This window comes from Phascolarctos cinereus, unplaced genomic scaffold, assembly GCF_003287225.1.
Source record: "Phascolarctos cinereus isolate Bilbo 61053 unplaced genomic scaffold, phaCin_HiC Scaffold_4;HRSCAF=312, whole genome shotgun sequence".
NCBI classification, from domain to species: Eukaryota; Metazoa; Chordata; class Mammalia; order Diprotodontia; family Phascolarctidae; genus Phascolarctos; species Phascolarctos cinereus.
In genome coordinates, this window is record NW_027555847.1 from 520,594,416 (window position 1) to 520,612,599 (window position 18,184).

The 18,184-nt window shown below is 37.6% G+C and overlaps 1 long non-coding RNA gene across 2 annotated transcripts in view; it reads left to right on the plus strand.

Moving 5' to 3' along the window:
- LOC110207813 (uncharacterized) overlaps positions 1-18,184 on the plus strand; it is a 127,768-nt gene that overhangs the window by 94,506 nt on the left and 15,078 nt on the right. For both annotated transcript variants that reach the window (XR_013485724.1, XR_013485725.1), the window contains exon 5: positions 2,692-2,778. This is a non-coding gene — a long non-coding RNA (uncharacterized LOC110207813). The remainder of the gene's footprint in view (positions 1-2,691; positions 2,779-18,184) is intronic.

Here is an 18,184-nt window from a genome sequence, read left to right on the forward strand (position 1 = left end):
GGAGGAAGCTGGCTCTGCAACATGTCCCTGATTCCCTGTTTGCATCCCTAGAGTCACTGGAGTGAAAGAGAGTAGGATGTTGTCTCCTTCCAAGTATAACTTGCAAGTCACTAGGAAAGATCATCTTTGTTAAAAACATTCATCTGACCAATTTCTCTGTGAAATTGTCATGTTATTTTACCACATTAGATTTCCAAGAAGACACTGAATTGGCTGGGGTGGGGAGGGATGCTGAACAGGGAACTTGGGTGTTTAAGACCGATGTTTATTTTTTGAAAGATCAATCCTCCTGGCCCTTGTGAGTGAGTGACACTCAGAGGTTCACTGCTTCCAAAATGTCATTTTCCCCATATAACAAAGAGACAAAGCTGATGCTTTTAGTACTGACACATGGAAAATAGAGTAACCTTTTTTTCCCCCTTGGCTTCAGAGGGCAAGGCTAGGAGCAATAACTGGATATTAAAAAGATACAAAATTAGGTTCAATGTAAAGAAAAACATGCCAATAATTAGATCTGTCAAAGAGGGGAATGAACTGTGCTGGTAAATTATAGATTGTAGCTCACTAGAGGTCTTCAAACAACTTTTGGATGACTACTTGTGAATTATGTCACAGATTAAATTTTTGTTTAGGTTGGGATTGGACCAGATGACCTCCAAGGCCTCTTCCTACTCTGACAGCCTGGGATTCTGTATACCATAGAAAACCTCTGTTCTGCAGCTTAACAACGGGATTGTTTCCAATTCTTTACAAACTTTTTTTTAAACCTTTGGTATTTTCTGTCAGTCTGTTATTTCTTTGATGTGAGTACTCTCTCGACATAAGTGGACCACAACCCGTACTTCATGCCATTTTTTGTCCATTTTCTCCTATGAATCACCTATATAGAAACTGCCCAACTCACTAGTGACCTTCTCTCGTTCTTTTGTTATTCTGGGATTCTGGTCTACCACTCAACATGTTCACTTGTTGGATTTCAACTACAACACATCTAGCTTACCTTCTTTTCTAGTCATAACATTTTCTCAGTGGTGACTCTTACACCATTTCTTCTAAGCATACTGTTAACATCAACCTGCTGTAGCCTGCTAACTTCCACCTTGTCTCCCTCTCTCCAATGATCATGCTATTTGTAATTTTAATTCTTCTGCTGTCATTGTATTTAATGTGTTAAACACCAGAATACGCATTACAGGAATAAACGTTGCTAATAAGTAGTATGGAATCATCAAATGTACTGCACAATTTCCTAAATATGCTCCAGCTCAATCTTTTCCTGTCACAATTTTAGGTAAAGTTAATTGTCCATCTAAGGCAACTATGCAAGACAGATACGTGTCATCATCAGGGCAATATGTGTTTTCATATGCTTTGTTTTTCTAGTGTATTTAGATCAATCTTTTCCACATTACTACAGAATTTTACTACATAGCATTCAAAACACAACATGATAATGAGTACATCTTATCTGGGGGTAGGAACACTGAAGAAACTTTAGTATCAACAGTATTATTTATTATTGTAATTATTAATTATCTTTTAATATTAACAATATTATCTTCTTTTGCTGGGATATTGCTCAAGATATCTTCTATGAGACTAGATAACACTTTTGGTAAACATGTGTCTCTTCTTTATTAATGTGACACAGATGGGTATTATTTTAAGAAAACATCTCATTTGTTATTAAAAAACTTGGAAGTGAAATGTAATAGCAAATTTCTGACTTCCATTCTAATTTGGAACATTGAAAATTTTGAAGATCTTTTTAAGCTTAATTTTCTACAAGCTAATATGTAGCAGTGTAAAATTAAGGAGTTCACTTAAGCAACATTGAGAAGTCACTTGATATGAAAATAAGTACAAAGTCATTTTTCCAAATGCTTTTAATTTTGATCCTACGTATTTGTTAGGGTAATCTGCCTTTCAATAATACATGTTCAGTTGAATAGAGAAGAGAAAAAATCATTTAAAAACTATCTGCCTAAAGGAAATGCTAGGTATTGAAACCCAGAGTTATAGAAACAATAAGTTATGGAGAATGTTTTTTTTTTTAAATGATGCCTTATATGCCATTGTGTGCCTTGCCAATCTATTTTTCATTCTTTTGGTTTTGTTTTACTGTTTCTTGATTTCTCATAAAGTTGTTAGCTTCCATTTACTCAATTCTAATTTTTAAGGAATTATTTTCTTTAATGAGCTTTTGTACCTCCTTTTCCATTTGACCAATTTTACTTTTTAAATATTTTTTTTTCTTCAGTGAATTTCTGTGCTTCTTTTTCCATTTGGCCAATTTTGTTTTTAAAGGCGTTCTTCTTCTCATTGTCCTTTTATGCCTCTTTTATCAGTTGGCCTAGTCTGTTTTTTAAGGTGTTATTTTCTTCAGTATTTTTTTTGTGTCTCTTTTACCATGCTGCTGGCTCATTTTTCATGATTTTCTTGCATTTCTCTTCCCAATTTTTCCTCTACCTCTCTTACTTGATTTTCAAAATCCTTTTTGAGCTCTTCCATGGCCTGAGACCAATTTGTATTTTTCTTGGAGGCTTTGGATGTAGGAGCTTTGATTTTATTATCTTCTTCTAAGTGTGTGTTTTGATCTTCCTTCTCACCATAATACCTTTCTGTGGTCAGAATTTTTTTTCCATTGTTTGTTCATTTTCCTATTACTTGACTTTTAACTCTCTTTTAAAGTAGGCCTCTGCTTCCAGTGTGGAGGGTGAACGGTGCCAAGCTTCAAGGGTTTTGTGCAGCTGTTTCAAGAGACACTTCTAGAGACCTGTAAGTTTTCAGTTCTTCCAAGGTGGTATGATGTAAGGAGAGGTATTTCCTACTCTCCTGGCCTGTGCTTTGGTCTGTGAGTGATTATAAGCATTTTTTTTATGCCATGGAACTGTGAGAAGAGTCCCTGCTCCACTTTAGCCACAAACTCTGCAATGCTAGTGCTCCTCCTCACCCTGGGGCTGCTACCCAAGACTGTGACCTGGAAGCGAGTATGGGCACAGCAGCAGAGTTCTACCTCCACTTCCAGCAAAGAGACCCCTGTAATCTACTTCTGACCTATTGTTTTACCCCCTTCCCGTCTGTGGGCTGAGAGCTCCGAAGCAGCCACCATTGTTACTGCTGATTCAGGAGCTGCCCAAGCCTGCCCTCAGTTTGCTGGGACCTGGTCTGCAGTAGTGTTGCCTGCACTTGACTGTGCTCCACTCTCACCCAGTTGCAACAGACCTTTCCTGCTGACCGTTTAAGTTCCTTTTGGAGTCTGTGGGCTTCTGCCATTGATTCAGTCACCCTGTGGCCTGTTCCTGGTTTGCTGGGGCCTGGTGTGGCCTGTCCTGGATCATGCTCCTCTCTTACCTTGTTGCGATAGGCTTTTCCTGCTGACCTTCTAAGTTGTCTTGGGCTGGAAAATTGTTTCACTCTGTCTTTTTCTGGGTTCTGCCACTGTAGAATTTGTTTAGGGTCATTATTTAAAGGTATTTGGAGGGGTTTGAGGGAGAGCTTAGGTTGAGTCCCTGCCTTTACTTTACTGTCTTGGCTCTGCCTCTTATGCCTTGCCAATATAACTTATAAAATTAACATAGATGGAAGGAACCTGATTTTTTTTTCATCAAAACTGTCAGATGACCTAAGGAAGTAAATCAGTAGAACAAATAACTCATAATGTTCATAGTCTTAACAAGCAGAAACACTTAGTTAAAAAGTTAAAGATATAAAAGAAACCTCATTAGAATGAAAACTGTAAAAGTAAGCAAAAGAAACCAGAAAAGAGATTTTTTAAAAAAAATTTATAAGGTTGGGGTTGTAAGAAGGAGCTAATGATAGGGATAGGCTGTAAGCTATAGACTAAATTGAAAAAGAATCATTCAGTTTAGATTGTCACACAGTCCATAGATTGTATTTCTTCTTTCATGTGGATCAACTTCCAAGATTAAATAGTAATATATTATTTATTGTGTACTAAAGCTAAGCATTGTATATGGTAGCATGCCTTTTTTTTTTTCTGGTGAGGCAATTGGGGTTAAATGACTTGCCCAGAGTCACACAGCTAGAAAATATTATGTATCTGAGTTCAGATCCTCTTGATTTTAGGTCCGGTGCTCTATCCACTGTGCCACCTAGCTGCCCCTGTAACATGCCATTTTGATAGAAGAAGATGATTCAACTTGCAATAATTTAAAGTTAATTTTTCATAGGTGTTATCTGTCCTTTAAAGAAAAGTATAAACACTTCATGCATTTCTCAGAGCCCTTTTATGGCTAGGCTATTTCTAGTATCTTCTTATTCTGAAGTCTTTCCAATAATATTTTAATCTTACAGTTGAAAATTTAAAAGTTCTGTTTACAGGAGTATCAGCTATGTGTGTTTTTTTGCTATTTCTAGGTTGAATAGCAAAGCATGTGAGACAATTATAAATGACAATGTCAATATTTTCATACTGGAGGTCAGCTCAATCTACTTTCCTGCCACATTTTGGCACTTGTTATTTCTATGGTGATTTCATACTTTTTATCTTAAATGTGAACTTTTTACAAGATTTTCTTTCCTTTGTTATAGAATTCAGAAAGGCCACATTTCTTTTTTGAGGAAAGGTATTAGTGAAGACAGGGAAAAAACCTTAAGGATTATAAATATTTGTTAAAATTTCTCCAAATTTCCAGTTTCTATGGACAGCTAATGAATAAGACCAAAACAATAAGTAGGATGCCACTTGTGTTGAGAATGCATTTGGGGAAGTGGAGGTAGGAAAGAGAAAGAGAAAGAATACATATATGCATACTACATAAACATACACACAAATGTTTTCTTATGTGTATATATATATACACACACACACACACACACATATGTATATATCCATACATTATATATAGATATATGCATATATACAAATTTATCTATCTGTATGTATCTCTCTATATACCTATGTATATAAAGATTTATAAACACATATATGTATATGTACATATATTATATGTGTATATATATATATATATATATATATATATATATATATATATATATGAGAGAAGGGGAGAGAGATAGGAAGGAAAGAGAGAGAAGGAGGAAGGGAGAGAAAAAGAGACAGAGAGAGAGAGAGGGAGGAAGAGAGAGAGAAGGAGAAAGGAGGAAAGGTCAGAATGGAGAGAGGTAGAAGGGGAGAGAGAAAGAAAAAGGAGAAAGAGAAGAAAGAGGGAGAGGGAGAAATAGGGAGGAAGAGACAGAAGGAGAGAGGTAGAAGGGGAGAAAGAGAGACAGAGAGAGACAGACATACACAGAGACAGAGAAGAGAGACAGAGATAGAGAGACAGACACACAGAGAGAGCACATTTCAGAAATGGGAAAGATTTAAAGCTTAGGCAGGAATGATCCTTTTATGCTAGAATTTCAGATATTGCCTTGGAATTGTTAAAGGAGGAAAATGATAAATCTAAATCTTGTGTTATTCATAGCTAAAGGAATTTTCATTGCTTCTGTGACACTGGACCTTAAATCTATTGGAGAGGCAGTTTTCCTTCCCATAACACTTGCTTTCTTCATTAGATCTAGATAATTTCTTCATAAAATAGAGAGATTTTAAAGTATTTTCTTACAATTGAATTAGAATCCACTTGACAGTTAATTTTGACTTGCAGGGATTCTGATTTCTCAGACCTATTTTCAGAATCACTCAAGGCCAATGGGTGTTATTAGCAATTCAATTTTCATCTGGAAAATCACATGACACTGAAATTCTGATCCATGGGCACTAATACTACTACATAATTTATTTCAGTAGTGGGAAACTTCTGGTCAGTCAGTCTGATATGACCCATGGCTTAATTTAACAGAACTTCAGAGTTAAAGAGAATTTTGGGGACTATCTAGAAGTAGCATGGTAGAAAATAACAAATAGAACAAATAGAAAAGAGGGCCATTAAACTATGCTTAAAGATGTCCTTGGATGATGCATATTGACTTGCAAACCACATAGTAACATTATGTTTTATTGCATTTCCATTTGTTTTGTTAAATGTTTCCCATTTAAATTTTTACCTGGTTTGGTCGCACACAGCAGTGTTGTGGGCCACATGTGGCTTCGCATTTGACATCTGGGGTACAGTGGATAGCATTCTGTACTTAGAGGCAAAAAAACCTAGGCTCAAATCCCATCTCTAGTACTTAATATCTTTGTTTCCCTGGGAAAGTCATTTAAAATGTCTGAGCCTTGGTTTCTTCATTGTATAATGAGGCATTTGGACTATGTTCTCGGGGCAGCTAGGTGGAGAAGTGGAGAATGTTGGGCCTGGAAACAAGAAGACCTGAGTTCAAATCTGTTCTCAGATACTCATTAGCTGTGTGACCCTGAGCAAGTCATTTAACCTCCCTGCCTGCTTCAGTTTCTGTATCTATAAAATGGGGATAAAACAGGATCTACCTCCTATGATATTGCGTAATATTGTGAATATTAAATGAGATAATAATTGTAAAGTGCCTGACACATAGCAAGTGCTATATAAATGTCCATCATCATCATTATTTCCCATCCAGCTTTAAATCTTTGATCCATGATCCTAGGCCAACTGATACCTGAACAATAATTTCTTTCACATTATTCCCAACAAATAGTCATCTCCTGAGGCTCTTCCTTTTACTTTGGGGTAGCTCTAATTTTTAGGAATATATATCCTGAAACTATCTCACTGTAACTTCCAACTTAGTTCTACCCTCCTTGGATCTATGAATTCTAATTCCTCTTCTGTATAACAGCTCTTCAAATACTTGAAGATAGCTATCATGTGTATTCTTAGTCTTCTCACAAGTCAGCTTCTTTGCTGACCTGATTGTTTATTATTTTCATTGAATTTCCCATCCTTTTTCTATTCCTTTCTGCCATGGATATCTATCCCTTCAACTCTTTACTCTGTATATTTCCTTCCTATTTTCCCTCTTTGCTACATATTTCAATGCTCTCTTTGCCCCGGATATTCCCTAACCCTTTGTTTTCTCTACTGATATCTCTCCTCTTCTAACCCTTCCTTTCCCATGGGTGTTTCCCTCTTTTTGATTTGACAAATAGATATGAAGAATTTTAAAATGATCTGCCCAAGGTCACGTTTCAGAACAGTATTGGGGTTAGGTCTTCAGACTTCAAGTCCAGGGTTCTTTTCATGACAATACACTGTGTCTCTTAATTGATTTTCAGTGTGTCTAATTGACCTTCAACAGAACAACAAAATCAGTCAATAAACATTTAAGCACTGACTGTGTGCCTGGCATTGTGCTGTGTGCTGAGAATACAACGAAAGGCAAAAGATAGTCTCACTCTAGGAGATAACATGTAAACAACTGTGTATAAACAACTTTATATAGGATAAATAGGGAATAATCCTCACAGGGAATGCACTGGAAGTAAGGAGGGAAAGAAAAGGCTTCCTTTAGAAGGTGGGATTTTAATTGGGATGTGAAAAAAATCCAGGTAAGCCAAGAGGCAGAGATAAGAAGGGAGGGTACTGAGACTTTAGAGAACAGTCAGTAAAAATGCTGAGTAGAGAGATGGAGTGTCTTGTTCAAGGAATAGTAAGCAGGCTAGTGTCACTGGCTTGAAGATTACATGGGTGTATAAGAAGTAAAAAGATGGGAACTATATGGGTGGCCAAGTTATGAAAAGCTTTGATCATCAAACAGAATTTTATTTTTGATCCTGGAGGTGATAGGGAGCCACTAGAGTTTATTGAGAACACAGGTGACATGGTCAGACCTGCAATTTAGGAAGATCAACTTGCCTGTTGAGTTGATGATGGAGTGATGTGAAGAGAGAAGTAGCAGAGAGACCAAGTATAAGGCTATTACAACAGTCTAGGACTGAAGTGATGGGCCCTTGCCCCAGGGTGATAACAGGGTCAGAAGACAGCAGGTGGTGTATGTGACAGATATTCTGAAGGTAATATCAATATGTCTTCCAAAAGATTGGATATGGAGTGTGATAGGAAGTGAATTAAAATAGATTGGGAAAGATTTCTGTAGAAGGTGGGACTTTGGCTGAGACCCAAAGGAAGCCAGGGAAGTCAGGAAGAAGATATGAGGAGGGAGAACATTCCAGGTGTGAAGGACAGCCAGTGAAAATGCATCCTATTTTGTGAGCAGAAGCAAAAGAATGTTGTACATAGTAAGAGCAATATTATTTGAAGAATAACTGAAAGACTAAGTTATTCTGAGTATTATAAATACTCAAATCAACTACAAAGGACCTATGAAGGAAGATGCTATCCACCTCCAGAAAAAAAAACCCTAATAAATAGAAGTATGCATAGTACAGTTCTATACACACACACACACACACACACACACACACACACACAAATGCACACACATATCTGTGTCAAATAGTGGTCTTCTCTAGTGTGGGGTGGGGAGAGAGAAAGGGAGGGACATAGTTCAGAACTTAAAAAAACAAATTAAATTAAAAAAGAAATAGGGGCAAGATTTGGATGGGGGTGGGGAGGGAAAGGTAAAAGATACATGTATCATCTGTTTTCTCCCAAATTCAACAATAAAAATTTACTGAGTGCCTATTAGACACAAGGAAGATGCTGTGGTAGGTAGGGGATGTGGAAGATACAAAGATGCCTTGGGGAAGATTATGATCAAGTACAGTGGTCTTCACATTTTTTTAAGCATGCAGTCCCAACATATGCATATATATATATATGCATATATATATATATGCATATATATATGCATATATATATGCATATATATATATGCATATATATATATTTATGTAACATAAATCTACTGCAGCAATAATGTACTGTGTACATTTTTAAGACATATACAAAATAGAGATGAAAAAGGAGATAAATGAAATAAGCAACGTAAAATTTTTCTCTACTACTGAAACAAAAATTTTGCTGTCACTAAAATGTTGTTAATATTAACAATTAATAATATTTATATCTGTAGCAAGGAGAAGAGCGCCCCATATATGTGGTGAAGTTCCATATGTACTGGGATCACTCAAAAGGAGGCAGAATAGACATCTCTATTTATTTATTTAGGCAATTGGGGTTAAGTGACTTGCCCAGGGTCACACAGCTAGTAAGTGTCAAGTGTTTGGTCTGAGGCCAGATATGAATTCAGAGCCTCCTGACTTCAGGGCCAATGCTCTAGCCACTGCGCCTCCTAGCTGCTCCCAAGAATAGATATCTCTAGCCTTTTCTCCTCTCATCCTCCTCCCATTCCTTCCTGCCAGGAGGAGAAGCAAGAAGTTGGGGCTGGAGGCCCCTGGGCTGTCTCTTCAGAGGGAGGGAGTACCAGGCTAGAAGTACATTTATCTGCTCCCTTAGATAATGTTCATTGATTCTAAGGGGATATTATTGAGTTCCATCTAACTTTTGATCACTTTGTCATTGAACCCTTTCCCATATCATACCAGTTGAACAATGAACACACACAGCAAATAGCAAATAAACCCATTTATTCAAACCATAGAAAAACAAAAACCAGAGAAGATATACATAGGGTGTTGGATCTCACCCAAAGGAGAACTCCTCAAAAGTCTCTAGAGTAGCAAGCTGGGAATAGAGACATGATGGAAACCACCAGCTCCTCTCATGTTTTTCCAGAGTCTTTTCCTTGAGCAACCTGAAGTGGAGTTGTCATCTTCCATCTTCTCCTCAAAGCTGAAAGTTGATTCAATGCTTGAAGAAAAGCTAAAGCCTGACCAGTTCCCAAGGGGAGACTCCAAGTAGACTTTCACTTACAGAGTCCCAAAAGGGGGACCAGTAAAAATTGGAGTTTTCTTGCCTCTTGCCAACTTCTTTCAGCCCCTCATACAGGGCAGAGCAGAGCATTCATCATGCAAATATGAGATTTTGTGGGTGATATGCATGTCATTGGAAGCAAATGCATAGTTTTTAGCTTTCTTGTTAATAGTGATGGTATATTATCATTAATTAAAATCAAAATGCATGATATGCACTTAAGACCAGATTCATCATTAACATTATTGACTATAAATCTGTATTTCAAATTGCTAATTTAAAAGTTTTTGGGAAACTTCTAATATCAGTTTAGATCATTGGGTTTTTTTTACATTTTTATTTTAAGTTTTGTGTTCTAAATTCTATCACTCCCTCTCCTTTCTGTAAGAAGGTAAGCAATTATACATGTACAATTATTTAAAACACTTCCATATTATTCATTTTATACAAGAAGACTGGAATAAAAGAAAAAAATGAAAGAAAGTGAAAAATAGCGTGCTTCAGTCTGTATTCAGTCAGCATCAATTCTTTCTCTGGAAGTGAATAGTGTGCTTTATCATTAGTCCTTTGGGATTGTCGTGGATTATTATATTGCTGAGAACAGCTAAGTCATTCACAGTTCTTCACTGAACACTATTGCTGTTACTGTGTACAACGGTCTCCTGGTTCTGTTCACTTCACTATGCATCAGTTCATGTAAATCTTTCCAGGTTTTTCTAAAATGATCCTGTGTGTCATTTCTTACAGCACAATAATACTCCATTACAATCATATACCACAGCTTGTTTAGCATCCCTTTGGTTTCCAATTCTTAGCCATCACAAAAAGAGCTCCTATAAATATTTTTGTATGAATAGATCCTTTTCCCTTTTTATTGATGTCTTTGGGATATAGAGCTCCCACCCCAGTGAAACAGACCTTTCCTGTTGGGCTGGTAAGCTGCTTCCTTGTTCCTAAATCAATTGTGAGGGATATTTTTAGTTGTTTGGAGGGAAATCTGGGAGGGCTTCAGAGGGTTCCTTTCTCATTCCACCATATTGGCACAAGAAGTCTCAGTTTAGATCATTATTTTTGCCTTTTACTTTTTCTGATAAAATACAGGTTCTGTTTTTGTCCTCACACCCCAGTGAATTGTCCCATGCACACGCTAGAGTGTCTATACTCTACCTTGAGGACTATTAATCCAGGGGGTGAATTAACACAAATAACAGTAGCATGATAAAGAATATGATAAGTACTAGAAGAGAGTTACAACTTTGGTCATTGCAGGAGGACATGATCATAATAGACTAGGAAGATTTGCAAACTAGTAAATAACAAATTCAGGATTTGAATTTAGAATTTCTGACTCTAATTCCCATGATTTTTTTCACTATACTTCTCTAGCATCTGAAGGCAACACTTAAGGATGGGGTCAAGGAAGAGATGGAGGACAATGTGAGTGGTTTCTACTCAAATGAATGTCAAATATAAAATATTTCCTGATAATATAGTTGACAGCAAGAACCTTTGATAAGAAGTCAGAAGATCCTTGCCTTCCTTTTTACCTTCTTCACTCTATTTCTCTGAACACATAATCACTTAGCACAGAAGAATAAGGAGAAAATGAGTTTAAATCTGTTTCAGACACTTATTGGTGCTGTAACAGTGTAAGTCACAACCCCTCTCTGAAACTCATTTTGTTACTTATAAAAATGAAGATGATAGGGCATACCTCAGGTTTGTAAGACTAAAATGAGAATTCATGCAAATTATCAAGTACCATGTAACTCTCAGTTGAGGAGGGAAGCGGGGGAGAGAGAGAGAGAGAGAGAGAGGAGAGAGAGAGAGAGAGAGAGAGAGAGAGAGAGAATGTTGATGGTAGACATAAGGAGTAAGGCATAGTAGTGATATCATCAACCACCTTCCATCTCTTAGGGCAGGTTATGTGTTTTGTTAGTATATTCTGATCTTTTTTCTGAGGGCTCCTGCTTTCATTCATCTTAGACATAGGGAAGATGCACCTGCAAAAGAGTTTCAGTGTGGTAACCGTGGCTAAAACCTTTGTTTCACCTAAGTTGATTTTCTTCTGGCTTGACCCAGGGATCATTATTGTACTGGGAAAGATTTCAGATCGTCTTCCCTTGTCTCTTGGTTCCTTTTCTTTCTGAGGTTCCTTTTGGTATTGTGAAATCTAGACCATTTACTAAATTGCAGAGAGGACTGCTTGCCTCAGTTCCTCGTCTATAAAATGAGCTGGAGAAGGAAATGGCAAACCAAATGGGGTCACAAAGAGTTAGACATGACTAAAAAATGACTGGAAACAAACAACTGAAATAGAGGGAAAAAAATCAAGGAATTGAATATTTTGTGATATGATAAACATTTAATCAAAAGATTTCCTGGAAAAAATAATTAGTCAGAAAGTATACTCGAGCATTTGTGAGCTATAAAGTGCCTTGGCTGAGTCAACAATTGATAACAATGAACATTAATTAAACACTTACAAGGTGCTACCTGAGCTTGAAGCAACTAGATGGCTTAGTGGATAGAGTGCTGGGCTTAGAGTCAGAAAGGCCTGAGTTCAAATCTAGCCTCAAACACTTACTAACTGTGTGACCATGGGCAAGTCACTTAACCTTTGTTTGCCTAATGGCAAACCACTCTAGCACCTTTGCCAAGAAAACACCAGAGTGGCGTTATGAAGGACAACAATGTGTTAGCCACTCAGTTATTGGGGATGCAAAGACAAGAATGAAACTGTTTTTACCTTCAAGGACCTTATATTCTGTTAGGGTAGATAACACACACATTTATGAATTTATGTACAATATAAACAGATCACATGTGAAAATCCAACCCATATCCAAGCTGTTGCCAAGGCATGTCGATTTCACCTTTGCAACATCTCTTAAATCCTCTCCTCTTCTCTGACACTGCCACCACTCTAGGGCAGGCCCTCATCACCTCATGCCTTGATTACTGTAATAATATGCTCATTGGTCTGCCTGCCTCAAGTCTGTTCCCACTCCAATCCATATTCTATTCAGCCTCTAAAGTGATTTTCCTAAAATGCAGGTTTTATCAAGATACTACCCTACTCAATAAACCCTACTGGTTTCCTATTAATTCCAAGAGCAAATACAAAGTGCTTTGTTTGACATTCAAAGTCCTTCATAACCTAGTCACCTCCTACCTTTCCAATTTTCTTACACCTTACTCCCACACATGTCTTCTTCCATCCAATGGCACTGTTCTCTTGGCTGTTTCATGAACAAAACACTCCATCTCTTAACTCTGGGCATTTTCTCTACCTGTTCCCCATGCCTGAAATGCTTTTCCTCCTCTGCTCCACTTACTGACCCCCCTAGTTTCTTTTAAGATCCATCTAAAAGCCCATCTACTACAGGAAACCTTCCCCAAACCTCTAAATTTCAGTGCCTTCGCTCTGTTGTTTCCTATTTATCCTGTATATAGCTTGTTTTCTAAATATTTATTTGAATGTTGTCTCCCCCATTAGATTGTAAGGTCCTTGAAGGCAGGGATTATCTTTTACTTCTTTTTATCCCCAGTGCTTAGCATAGTGGCTGGTACATAGTAAGCACTTGATAAATGTTTAGTAATTGACTCATCACTTTACTAACTGCAACCAGTAAGTAAATCATGGACAAAGAAAGCCATATGATACAGAAGCAGTTAGGCATGTGAAACAAGAGAACTAAGTTCTAATCTAGGTTCTGCTACTAATGAATTTTGTGATCTTTGTTCTGCTAGTACTTCCCTTTTCTGGGCCTAAGTTTCCTCTTCTATAAAATAACAGGGCTGGACCCAGTCCTGGAGCCAGCTCATACTTTCTGTGAGCTAATTGTTTAATTTTCAGTGTGAGCATCCACACCTTATAAATCCACAAAACTACACATCAGGGCTTGATTTCTTGTGTTTTGATTGTTTAGATTGAAGACAGTGATGGAATGGTGGAGGTGGGATAGGATGAAGGGAAATATAGTTAGTTTTTCACAACATGCTATTATGGAAGTGTTTTGCATGACTACACATGTATAGCCTGTATCAAGTTGCTTGCCTTCTCAATGAGGGTGGGTTGGGGAAGGAGGAAGGGAGAAAATTTGGAACTAAAAGTTTTAAAAACAAATGCTAAAAATTGTTTTTACATGCAACTGGGAAATAAGATATATAGGTAATGGGGTATAGAAATCTATCCTGCCCTGCAGAAAATAGAAGGGGAAGGGGATAAGAGAAGGGGGAGTGATAGAAGGGAGGGCAGATCAAGGGAAGGGGTATTCAGAATGCATGCCATCTTGGGATGGGGGGAAGGGAGAGATAGGGAGACAATTTGGAACTCAAAATCTTTTGGAGGTGAATGTTGAAAATGAAAAATTAATTAATTAAAATTAATACTACACATTAAATTTAAAATTGTAGTTGTATTTTTTTGAGAGCTGATTGCTAAATTTTTACCAGAACATCCCTGGTTGGACTAGATGAACTCTAAGTCCTTTATTTCTCTATGACTTTACATCTGTGTTCTCTGTTGTTTTGTGTTCAGTCATTTTCAGTGATGTCTGACTCTTTGTGACCCCATTTGGGGTTTCTTGGCAAAGGTACTGGAGTGGTTTGCTATTTTTTTCTCTAGCTCATTTTACAGATGAGGAAACTGAGGCAAACAGATTTCAGTGATTTGCTAGGGAGTGAGGTGGAAGTGGGGTGGTGTCACACAGCTAGTAAGTGTCTGAGGCCAGATTTGAACTCAGGAAGTGGAGTATTCCTAATTCCAGGCCCGACACTGTGACACCCAGCTGCTCCTTGGCACCTGCATTGGTACACTTCGACTTTTTTGTCAGTTCATGGAGCCTTCAGAGAAGTCTGAGTGAAAGCTGGATGGAAAATGTATGTACTAAAAGAAATAACAATTGATGTGCTGTGGCATTGTATAAGACATTTTAAAAATCAATTCAAATTGAACTTAAGAGCTAATGTGTTGAAACAAGTCACTGCAATGAAATATATGGTTTGGAAACTGAGTGCCTAGAGATTGGGCTTGAATGGCTTTTGGACTAGTTTCTATGAGGTTGACTTCCAATCAATGCAGCAATTGGATTTGAGGAAGCCTAGGGCTATGTGATAATAGTTAAAATTGTTTTAACAACAGCAACTCTAGCTCAAGAACAAGTTTTATTTAGATAATTTAGATTTTCTATAGCCTACTTAGTTACTAAGCTTCCCTGACCTCCAACATCAATATTTTAAGAGTGCAACCTTTTATCAGGAGATAATAATGTAACTGACTGTGAAACTTCCTGAAAGATTATTTTTTAATCATTGACAACTCAAAACTGGGTGATATCATTTAGCCCCGGCAAAATTCTTTTTAATTAGAAGAAAATCACAGTGGGAGATGTTATCAACAGTCTTCCATCTGCAAAGTATCAATGGATTTGTGTTTGATCCAACCAAATTGGAGATTATGGAAATATTTGAAGAAAGCAGGGGATAAAAAGATGATGGAAGAGAATCAAATAATAAAGCTTTGCAGGACAAGCCACAGACAATTTAATTCTGGAGTTTATACCACATAGGAGATGGAAAAATATAATGAAATTATGAGGCGGGTAGGGCCCCACCTAAACACTTGTGGTAGATCACCAATAATCCATTCTAATGCTTCTCCTCTTTGTTATAATTTCAGTCTGGCTCTGAAAGGTCTTTCTTTGGCTTACATAGAGTTTCCTAACTCACTCTTTGACACAAGGAATGCTGATAGTGAGATGAGCATATTTAGTATTTGGTCTAGACTCAGACTGGAATGGCATTAGGTGTTTTTCCATTGTTAGATCATTTCTACTTTTTTTTTTGAGGAATAGGAATTCTCATTTGATGAAAATAAATGGATAAAAGAGAGGTGGCATAGTGGATAGAGAAGCTAACTGTAAGACTCAGAAAAGCCTGGGTTTTATTTCTACCTCTGACCCACTAGCTGTGTAATCCTAGAAAAATCACAATCTCTCCAAGCTTGGAGTTGGACTCTTTAAAACTCTAGTTGCAGAACAATTACCCAACTGTGCTGGTAGACAGAGTTTAGTCAATAGGAGACCTTAAAGCTTACAAAACAGAAATCTAGACCTAAGTAAGTAGGTATACAAATATAGGAATACATAAATGAACAAGTTAAGAAATGAATGAATTAATGAATGAATAGATTAATAAGTAAGCAAGCAGACAAATAAATAGATAAATAAGCAAGTAAATGGAGCCTAGTCTTAGAGGTTTCCCAGTTGATTTAAAGCTTGCAATAACTTGCATCTCTCTTTCTGGTAATGGTGAAGATACTTGGTACCATTTGATTCAATTGAATTCAGCAAGCATTTATTTTATTGTCTATTTTGTGTAAAACATTGTGCTAGACACTGGAGGTACAAGAGAAAAATTAAGTAGCCCTAGCCCTGAAGGAGCTTATTAGCTACTAAGGGAAGTAATATGTATGTAGATTTAAATCTAATACTCTGTACTGATAACAAGAGAATAAGAATGGGAAAAATAGGGGCAGCTAGGTGGCACAGTGGATAAAGCACTGGCCCTGAAGTCAGGAGGACCTGAGTTCAAATCTGACCTCAGACCAAACACTTAACACTCACTAGCTGTGTGACCCTGGGCAAGTCACTTAACCCCAATTGCCTAAAAATATGGGAAGAATACTTATCTGGAATGGTAAGAAATCAGGTTAGTCCCAGCTTGAAATGGTGTTTGTGACTTTTAAAGGAATTTAAAAAAATTATGGTCACTAGGCATTTTAATACCTTCTCCTTTAAGTTCCATTTGAATGAACACATTAGGGGTATAAATACAAAATGGAGATAGCCCATGACTTCAACTTACATTCTAATGGGAGGTGGAAACGTGCATAAGAGGAGTGATGTTCTGTCCAGTGACACAAGGGTTTTGGTTTGGAAAGTCACATCGATGGTGAGGAGAACCATAGTGGAGCTTATTTATATGTTCTTTCCCATGTGATGGTAGTACAGATTTAATTATAGTTCCATAACTAGAAAGAGGGTGGGGGGAAGCAGGAAGAAGGAGAGATTTTACTTGTGGCATCAGAGCATCTGGCCAGAACATGACTGTGGTAGAATGGGAAACATGGCTGAGAGTGGCTAGATTTAGCAGATCACATGGTTAGGACAACATGGTCCCACTGTAGGCATTCCAGAGCTGAGAATATTAAGTCTCCCAGGGCAATGTGTCTAAAGAACTCTAGAACTGATTGCGAGCCCATCAAAACTTACATAGTCTTTAGGGCAAAAATACTTTGTTGGTGCTAGTGGTTAGCCTTGTAATGATGAGTTTTTCCAGATTTAAGCTGGCCCACAGAGGACAGAGATAATTGTCAGGCCAATCCATGAAGACTTTCCAGCTTGGTAGGATATTCTGATGTTGGTGGTCTCCTGGCATGGCCTTTGAAAATTCAGGGATGCTTTTACACAACAGCAAGGGTTTGCAATGTGTCAGTCCCCATAGTGATTTGATTTGATTTACTCATGTAATCTTCTGTCCCAAAGCTCATTGGTGTGGGACTCCTTACATATTGATAGAGATGAAGGCATTAATAGATGATAGAGAAGGTGCATAAAGGGCTAGAGCTTTAGTTCTCATTCAGTGCCCCTTTTGGGACTCTGTAAGTGAGAGTCTTTTTTTGTGTAGTGTCCACTTGGCTTCTAGCTTTGAGAGAGAAGATGAGAGGAGAAGGCAGTCTCCATCATGTCCCTGTGCATGGATTGCTGCTCTAGAGACTTCGGGGAGTTTCCCCTTGGATAGATCCAGTGTCTCTTGTTTGAGCTGAGTTATTTCACAAGCTCCTTTATTCTTTGCTGTCTAGTATATATTCCCCTATGTGTACCTTCTCTATTTTGCTATGATTTAGATAAATGGGCTTCTTTGCTATTTACAATGCATATTCACTGTGGAACTAGCATTAGGTGGGAAAGATGTTAAGCCTTGGATATAGAGCTTAGGGTTCTTCTTCCCCAGAAATGACAAAGAAATTAAAAGTTATATGAACCCAACAATATCCCCTAGACAAACAATATTTAAGGGAGAAGATAAATTTACTTCTGCTTTGGTACCCCCTCTCTCTGAGGAGAGCAAGCCTTTGGCCCCAATCTCCTGATTCCCCTCCTTCCCTACTGACAGACTGACATGCTCCCTTTCTCAAAGCAAATATGGGTGCCTGGGTTTTACCCAGTTGGTTATATACTTTTGAGCATCACTAAAAGTAGCAGTGGGGATATCAACATGCAAATATTGAACCAAATGGGAATCTTTTGCAATTCTGCTTAACTTGGCACTTGACAAAATGAGATTTTCTGTTCCTTCTGTCAAAGGACCATCCTGGCTAAGGGTTAAGAAGTTCATTCCTGGAGAGTTGGACACTAGGCCATTTTTTTTAATAG